Below are 8,668 nucleotides of genomic sequence, written 5' to 3' on the forward strand. Positions count from 1 at the left end.
CACAGGAAAATTGGTTGGCAGTAGCTCAGGAGGTAGAGCAAGTCCTCTACTGATCAGAAGGTTGGTATTTTAATTTGGGTCCCCCAGTCTGCATGCCAAAAATCCCTGAGCAAGATATTAACCCTAAGTTGCTCTATGTTGCATCCAGAGGAAAGTGCTCGTGTGAATGGGTGAATGTGGCATGTTGTATTAAAGCACTTTGAGTGCTCCAGAAAAGTAGAAATGTGCTATATAAGAATCAGCTCATTCACCATTTACCAAATGGAAACCATAAAGAGGCAATTAGGAAAGCTGCAACAACCAAATATTTGCAGAGAGTATGGCAAGTTGTAAGGAGCTGAATGAGAAGAACAATACCTGGGCAATCAACACCTGCAGAAACCTGAGAGAGAAGAGGAGCAAGGAGACGAACAATCATGGAAGGACAGATCCCTGCACAGTATGTACCACCGGCAGATAGAAGACATGGCTGACATCCAGAAATCCTATCAGTGGCTGGACGAGGCTGGACTGAAAGACAAAACATAGAGGTATGAATCATGGCAGCACTGGAACAAGCTCTAAGCAAAAGATCCATAAACACTTAGGTCGTGTCCAAATTCATGGGCTGCATCCTCCTGAGGCCGCATTTGTAGACCAATTATGTCGCAGCGACGTGCCGAAGGCTGTCCAAATTCGTAGACTCCTCCGAATGCAGCCGACAAATGCGTCCTCCTTTTTCCCGAATTTGAAGGATGGGTCGGGTGTGTCCTTCGTGGCCTACCATATCACAGCCAAACTCCAGTTTCCAACAATGGCGGTCGTTACTAAGTTTTAAAATTACTCTTACTAATCTTTCTGGGTCACAAAATAAACTTTTAACATATTTTCAGGCAAGAAAGTAGCTGTGTAAACATCAAATATCTGCTCGGTTTATCAAGATATCGCATATTTGCAAAAGTGCTTCGACGTTTTCGGAGACGTCTGCTACCCACCAGCTCGATAGCTAGCCGGGAGCTCGAGGGTTACTGATGCGGCCGAGAACGGCACAACTCCCGGCACATCATTTTCAGATCACCGCAGACTTTCACTACTCAGGTTAAACGTAATATATAAGTCACTTAGACAACCTAAAAATTTTATTGCTGGGCTTTTTTCAGTGTTTTATTTGTTCGTGAGTCAATCGGTTTGGCTGAGATTAAAGGTATTAGATTAGATTAGCTAGAATAAAACTTTATTAATCCCCTGGTGGTTTCCTCCTTGTTTTTTACACAGCTGAATAAACATCAAACAGAAAACTGATTAAACAGAAGTATGAGACAGTCGAGAATTTCCGCCAGTGTCCTGTTATATTTTAGATAGCAAGGAGCAGACGGCCGAGTTTATTAAACTCCACCGAGATAGCGGTGACGCTAATCAGAAGCCTAGACCGTCCAATTTCCCCAGCCGTTTACTTCCGGCCTACCCGACCTTCTGAGGACCCGGCCCACGTAGACCGCGAAGGTCCTCAGGAGGATGCAGCCCATGAATTTGGACATGACCTTAGTTCTACCACACCGGGTAAGACCCCTGGCAGACTGGCCTGAAACACTCCAGCACATAAGAGTAGAGTGCAAGATGCTAGCAGGCAGGACAAGTATACCAATTAACATTTGTGCAGCATATGTCCTTGAAGTCCAGAGGTCATCACCCAAGGTAGCTGAAAATGACCAAGCTAAGTGTGGGGATTCCTAATATAGACAGACAAACTGGTGATGGCTATCCAGCCAGAGATAATAGTGGTCGAAAAGCAGAGGGAGATGATTGTAGTGATAGATATAGCTATATCAAGTGTTAACAACACGAGGATGACTGAACGCGATAAGCTTGAGACTTGAGAAAATGTAGTGTGAAGGCAGTAGTGGTTTCCGTGGTTTCCGTGTTTTTTTTTTCTTTGCTTTTATACTAATCCTATACTAGTTCCAGGGATTTAAAACAAATGGATGGGCAAACAAAATGAAGTGCATAGGACTAAACGTCAAATCGTCAGATTCCCTGAAGTTGTTTACATGTTAGTAGAGAACTTAATGAGTCCCATAGAGGATGGAAGGTTTTCTGATAAAACAAAGCCACAAAACAGAGTCAATTACTTACCTTCTTAGTTCAGTGCAGGAAATATATTACTACAGTACTTTAAAGCATTGTTTATTTAATGGATGTTGAATTAAATGTAACATTGTTAACTCTTGGTGGGTTTGCAGAATTGCACAAATACAGATATCTTTATTTTGTGGTTATATTCACATTATATATTCTGATACTCTGCTTTAATTCCATTATAGTGTACCTTATTTGGACTTGCAAAAACCTTCATGAGCCAATGTATATTTTTATTGCAGCTTTGTTAATCAACTCTGTTCTTTACAGCATGATTATCTATCCGAAGCTCTTATCTGATGTTTTGTCTGAAAAACAGACTATATCGTATCCACTCTGTCTCTTCCAAGGATTCTCATATTACACCTCAGCTGTGTCAGAGTTTTTACTGTTGGCAGCAATGGCATATGACAGGTATGTGTCTATATGCAAACCCCTGCAATATCCAGTTATTATGAATAGAATAACTATTTATGTATGTGTGATTTTAGCTTGGCTTATACCTGCTTTTGAGATTGCAGTGTCATTTGTGAGACATGTTTACCCCACTTGCTGGTGTTAATCAACTTTTCCTGTTTTTTTTTCTTTGATATAATTATAGTTAGACTGGAATCTGATCTATCAAACACTGTACGCTTGACATTGACGTTTCAGTCAATTTTATTCCATCCTCTTTTAAATCCAATCATATATGGACTCAAAGTGAATGAAATTTTTAAACACATCAAGATGTTGTTGTGTCAGGTTTAACAACACTGGTATTACTGCACCATTATCAAATGTATGGGATTTCATTGTAATGTGAGTTAGTTAAAAGAGTTTCTTATCTCTGATTTGACATGCAAGATAGAAGGACAGAGATCAACATTTATATAAACGTTGATCTCTGTCCTTCTACTGACAACAAGACGATAAACATAATGGTCATAAAACAAAGATAAACAATTTCTTAAACTCTTGCTGGTAATGTTTGAAGTCTAAGCAGCTCATATGCCTGCGTTTCACATTTTTCCTTCTTTTTTGTCACAGGTTATCTTTTACTATTGTGGGTTGTAAGCGCAAAAAATAATTTAGTTAATTTAGTTAATCAATTGCTACCTCTCTCTCTCTCTCTCTCTCTCTCTCTCTATATATATATATATATATATATATACGTATATATATATATATATATATATATATATATATATATATATATATATAGTACTGTGCAAAAGTTTCAGGCAGGTGAGAAAAAAATGCTGTAAATAAAGAATGCTCTCAAAAATGGAGGTGTTAATTATATATTTTCATCAATCAACATGGATGATCAACATGATCCATTTTCAGATAAATGTTTTTCAACTTTTTCATATTTTTTCATTTTTACTTTATTACTGATTCTTATTTGCAATATGCTACAAGTGCAACATAGATGGAATAAGTAGTAACACTTTATAACTGTTGCTTAAGGCCCTGCATCTTCATCTCTTGTCACATATTATTGTTCTCTGTGGGTTATAAACCAAACAGATGTATGTAGAAAAACAATCTTGAAAAGTACAATCCCAGTTACAAAAACTGGGGACACTGTGTAAAATGTAAAAACCAAAAAAACAAAACAAAACAGAATTTAATAATTTGCCATTCTCATAAACCCATATTTTACTCACAATAGAACATGAGAAACATATCAAATGTTTGTTTGCTTTAGGGCTAATACCTCATGATTGGCATTGCAAATTTCTGTTTTTTTCCATACTGTATAGAGTGTATTGTAGGTAAGTTTTGGAAGTAGAGTGTTACTCTGATACTATCAGATACAGCACTTCCTCACAAACCCTCACAGGAATGTGGCATTGATCATAAATCTGTTGTTATGGCATGCACTCTACACCCCTTCTTTAACTCTACAGGCCTGACCAGAGCATAAGAGGTGGTTGTCATGGTAACGAGGGTGTTGCCTGCAAAAGGGCGTCTCCATATAGCGAGATGCCCAGAGAGCTGCAGAAGAAGAAACATGAGCTGGTATGAGACCTAAGGCCACTCTCAGCTCATTTGACCAATCATGTTAACATTCAGTTTCTTTGATTCATAAAAGTGTATACCGCCCTGGCACAGTGCCTTTGTCTCTGAGCCAGAGAAAGGAGATCCATGGCGCCATGTAAAACAATTAAAAATTCTAAATATTTCGATGATAAATTGTGAAAACTTAAAATTGGAGCATATTGTCTTCTCTCTCATAAAAAAGCCCTCAACAGTTTCTTAGTTTAGCTTTCAATTCAATTCAATTCAACAAAAGTCGCCTCAAGGCGCTTCATAAATACAGAGAAAAACCCAACAATCATATGACCCCCTATGAGCAAGTACTTTGGTGACAGTGGGAAGGAAAAACTCCCTTTTAACAGGAAGAAACCTCCGGCAGAACCAGGCTCAGGGAGGGTCGGCCATCTGCTGCGACCGGTTGGGGTGGGAGAAGGAAAACAGCATAAAGACATGCTATGGAAGAGAGACAGAGGTTAATAACAGATATGATTCAATGCATCTCTCGGCTGGCCTGGGAACGCCTTGGTATTCCCCCGGATAAGCTGGAGGAGGTGGCTGGGGAGAGGGAGGTCTGGGCCTTTTTGCTTAGGCTGCTGCCCCCGCGACCCGGCCCCGGATAAAGCGGATGAAGATGGATGGATGATTCAATGCAGAGAGGTCTATTAACACATAGTGAGTGAGAAAGGTGACTGGAAAGGAAAAACTCAATGCATCATGGGAAAACCCGGCAGCCTACGTCTATTGCAGCATAACTAAGGGAGGATTCAGGGTCACCTGGTCCAGCCCTAACTATATGCTTTAGCAAAAAGGAAATTTTTAAGCCTAATCTTAAAAGTAGAGATAGTGTCTGTCTCCCGAATCCAAACTGGAAGCTGATTCCACAGAAGAGGGGCCTGAAAACTGAAGGCTCTCCCTCCCATTCTACTTTTAAATACTCTAGGAACAACAAGTAGGCCTGCAGAGTGAGAGCGAAGTGCTCTAATAGGGTGATATGGTACTAGAAGGTCATTAAGATAAGATGGGGCCTGATTATTTAAGACCTTGTATGTGAGGAGCAGGATTTTGAATTCAATTCTGTATTTAACAGGAAGACAATGAAGGGAAGCCAAAACAGGAGAAATATGCTCTCTCTTTCTAGTCCCTGTCAGCACTCTTGCTGCAGCATTTTGGATTAGCTGAAGGCTTTTCAGGGAGTTTTTTTGGACATCCTGATAATAATGAATTGCAGTAGTCCAGCCTGGAAGTAATAAATGCATGAACTAGTTTTTCAGCGTCACTCTGAGACAGGATATTTCTAATTTTAGAGATGTTGCGCGAATGGAAGAAAGCAGTCTTACATATTTGTTTAATATGTGCGTTGAAGGACATGTCCTGGTCAAAAATGACTCCAAGGTTCCTCACAGCATTACTGGAGGCCAAGGTAATGCCATCCAGAGTAAGAATCCAGAGTAAGATACCATATTTCTAAGATTTTCAGGGCCGAGTACAATAACTTCAGTTTTATCTGAATTAAGAAGCAGAAAGTTAGCGGCCATCCAGGTCTTTATGTCTTTAAGACATTCCTGCAGTTTTGGTGTGTGTTATCTGGCTTCATGGCTTCATGGGTGTCATCTGCATAGCAGTGAAAATGTATGCTATGTCTTGTAATGATGCTGCCTAAGGGAAGCATGTATAATTTAAACAGAATTGGTCCTAGCACTGAACCCTGTGGAACTCCATAATTGACTTCAGTGTGTGAAGAGGACTCTCCATTTACATGAACAAATTGGAGTCTATTAGATAGATATGATACAAACCACTGCAGTGCAGTACCTGTAATACCTACAGTATGTTCTAATCGCTCTAATAGGATATTATGGTCGACAGTATCGAACGCTGCACTGAGGTCTAGCAGGACAAGCACAGAGATGAGTCCACTGTCAGAGGCCACAAGAAGATCATTTGTAACCTTCACTAAAGCTGTTTCTGTGCTGTGATGAGCTCTGAAACCTGACTGAAACTCTTCAAATAAACCATTCCTCTGCAGATGATCTGTTAGCTGTTTGACAACTACTTTTTCAAGGATTTTTGATATGAAAGGAAGGTTGGAGATTGGCCTATAATTAGCTAAGACTGCTGGGTCTAGAGATGGCTTTTTGAGTAAAGGTTTAACTACAGCCACCTTGAAGGCCTGTGGTACATAGCCGATTATTAGAGATAGGTTGATCATATTTAAGATCAAATAATTAATTAATGGCAGGACTTCTTTGAGCAGTTTTGTAGGAATGGGGTCTAAAAGACACGTTGATGGTTTGGAGGAAGTAATTATGACTTAACTCAGAAAGATCAATTAGAGAAAAAGAGTCTAACCTAACATCAATGGTACTAAGAGTAGCTGTAGATAATATTACATCTGTGGGATGATTTTTGGTAATTTAATCTTTAATCTTTCTTGTTCTTATATTCTTCTGATTATGCAGTTTATCCCTGTTGATTCAGGTTTATTTTAGGGTATTTAGTTTACTTTAGCTTTTCTCAGTCTGTCTTGTCCTCAGTGTCTTGTCTCCATTTTAGTGTACCTCCTTGTGTCACTCTCTCGCTCTCTCGCTCTGTCTTGCTCACTTTGCCTCTCTGTGTGACCCTCATTCTCTCTCTCTTTCTCTCTCTCTCTCTCTGTCTATCACTCTCCCTCTCTCGCGGTCTCTCTCTATTTCTCTCGCTCTAGGTCTTACTCATATCTCTGTGTTTTGTCTCTCTTACCTGTTCCCATGTTCCTCTCTTTTTGTGTTTTGTCCTTGTCTCTCTAGTCTGTCATGTTGCAGTGTTCCCTAATCCCTGTCCTAGTGTGACGTTCATATGTTCGTGCTACTTGCTGTTTTATTTCGATACTCCTTGTCTCTCATTATATCTTATTTGTTTCTGCTGTGTTTCCCAGCTGTCTCCACTCGTCTATTCTTCCCCTTGTGTATAAATTTTCTCAGTGGCCTCTTGACCCTTGTCCGAGTCTCTTCTCATCAGTTTTTGTGTCTCTCAGGGTCCATGTCCCTAGTATTTTCCCAGTTTAGGTTATTTGTTTGTTTGTTTGTTTGGTTGGTTGGGGGATTTTTTTGTACCTTAATGTTCAGCCTAAATAAACAGCTCGCTTTTTGCTAAGTAGTTCCTTTTCTCCTGTGTTTGGGTCTTCTCACCACCTCACACAGGTCAGCCATAGGTCCTGTCACGGCTGGCGGAGGGAGCCGTGTGGTGTGGAGGAAAAGGAGGACCCAAAATGCAGCAAACTGATGATACGAGTGACGTTTTATTTACAGGGTGGTAGTGGCAAAAACAGGCAATGAAGCACGAGTAATTATAAACGGAAACCTAAACTGGGAGAAACTAAGTGACAAACCTGGAACCATACAAAGGGGTGCGGGGCAGAGAGACGCAGAGACAGGAACACCATAGAACGCAGATGAATGTAGATTAACGCAGTGATACATGGATGAACGCAGACGAGCCGACAACAAACACAGACCGACACCCACTAAATATACACACACAAGGTAATCAGGTAATCGCACACAGGAGGGAAGAACAGCTGATCTGAATACACATGATGACTGGAGGACACAAGCTGAACACAATGACAACAGACACAGACTTTCAGAACAAAACAGGAAATCTAGAACCCGAACCGGACACAAGGGGGGAGGACACAGAATAACTAGACAGAGGGAAATAATCACAAAACAAAACGCTGGGTCAACGTGGAGGCAGTTCAGGGGGCCGACCGTGCACACGGCAGCGGCGGCAACAGGGAAACCGTTCAGGGGACCGACCGTGCACACGGCAGTGGCGGCAACAGGGAAACCGTTCAGGGGGCCGACCGTGCGAACGGCAGCGGCGGCAACAGGGAAACCGCTCAGGGGGCCGACCGTGCGGACGGCAGCGGCGGCGATGACACAAGTCAGGCGGCCGACCGTGCGGACGGCAACGGCGGCGATGACACAAGTCAGGCGGCCGACCGTGCGGACGGCAACGGCGGCGATGACACAAGTCTGGAGGCCGACCGCGCGGAAGGCAGCGGCGGCGTCTAGGAGGTCGTCCATGTTGACGATGACGCTCCACCAGCGGCCTGGCAGATGACCGCCGATGTCGAGGCGGCAGTTTGGGACCCGAAGGTGGCGTGGCCGTCGCAGCACCAGACGAGACCGAAGCAGCGGCTGGACCAGCCTTCGTGTCTTCAGCATCGCCTGGACCAGACGAGGCAGCTGAAGAGGATGCTGAAGCAGAAGCCGGACCAGGCGATGCTGACGAGGATGCTGGAGCCGGACCAGGCGATGCTGAAGACACGAAGGCTGGAGCCGGACCAGGCGAGGCTGAAGCAGAGGCCGGACCAGGCGAGGCTGAAGCAGAGGCCGGACCAGGCGAGGCTGAAGCAGAGGACGGACCTGGCGAGGCTGAAGCAGAGGACGGACCTGGCGAGGCTGAAGCAGTGGCTGGACCAGGCGACGGCGTGGGTGAAGCAGTGGCTGGACCAGGCGACGGCGTGGGTGAAGCAGTGGCTGGA

This window comes from Aulonocara sp. 'chitande type north' Nkhata Bay, linkage group LG16, assembly GCF_057382095.1.
Source record: "Aulonocara sp. 'chitande type north' Nkhata Bay isolate Kocher_YH1m ecotype deep benthic linkage group LG16, A_spYH_male_GT1.1, whole genome shotgun sequence".
NCBI lineage: Eukaryota > Metazoa > Chordata > Actinopteri > Cichliformes > Cichlidae > Aulonocara > Aulonocara sp. 'chitande type north' Nkhata Bay.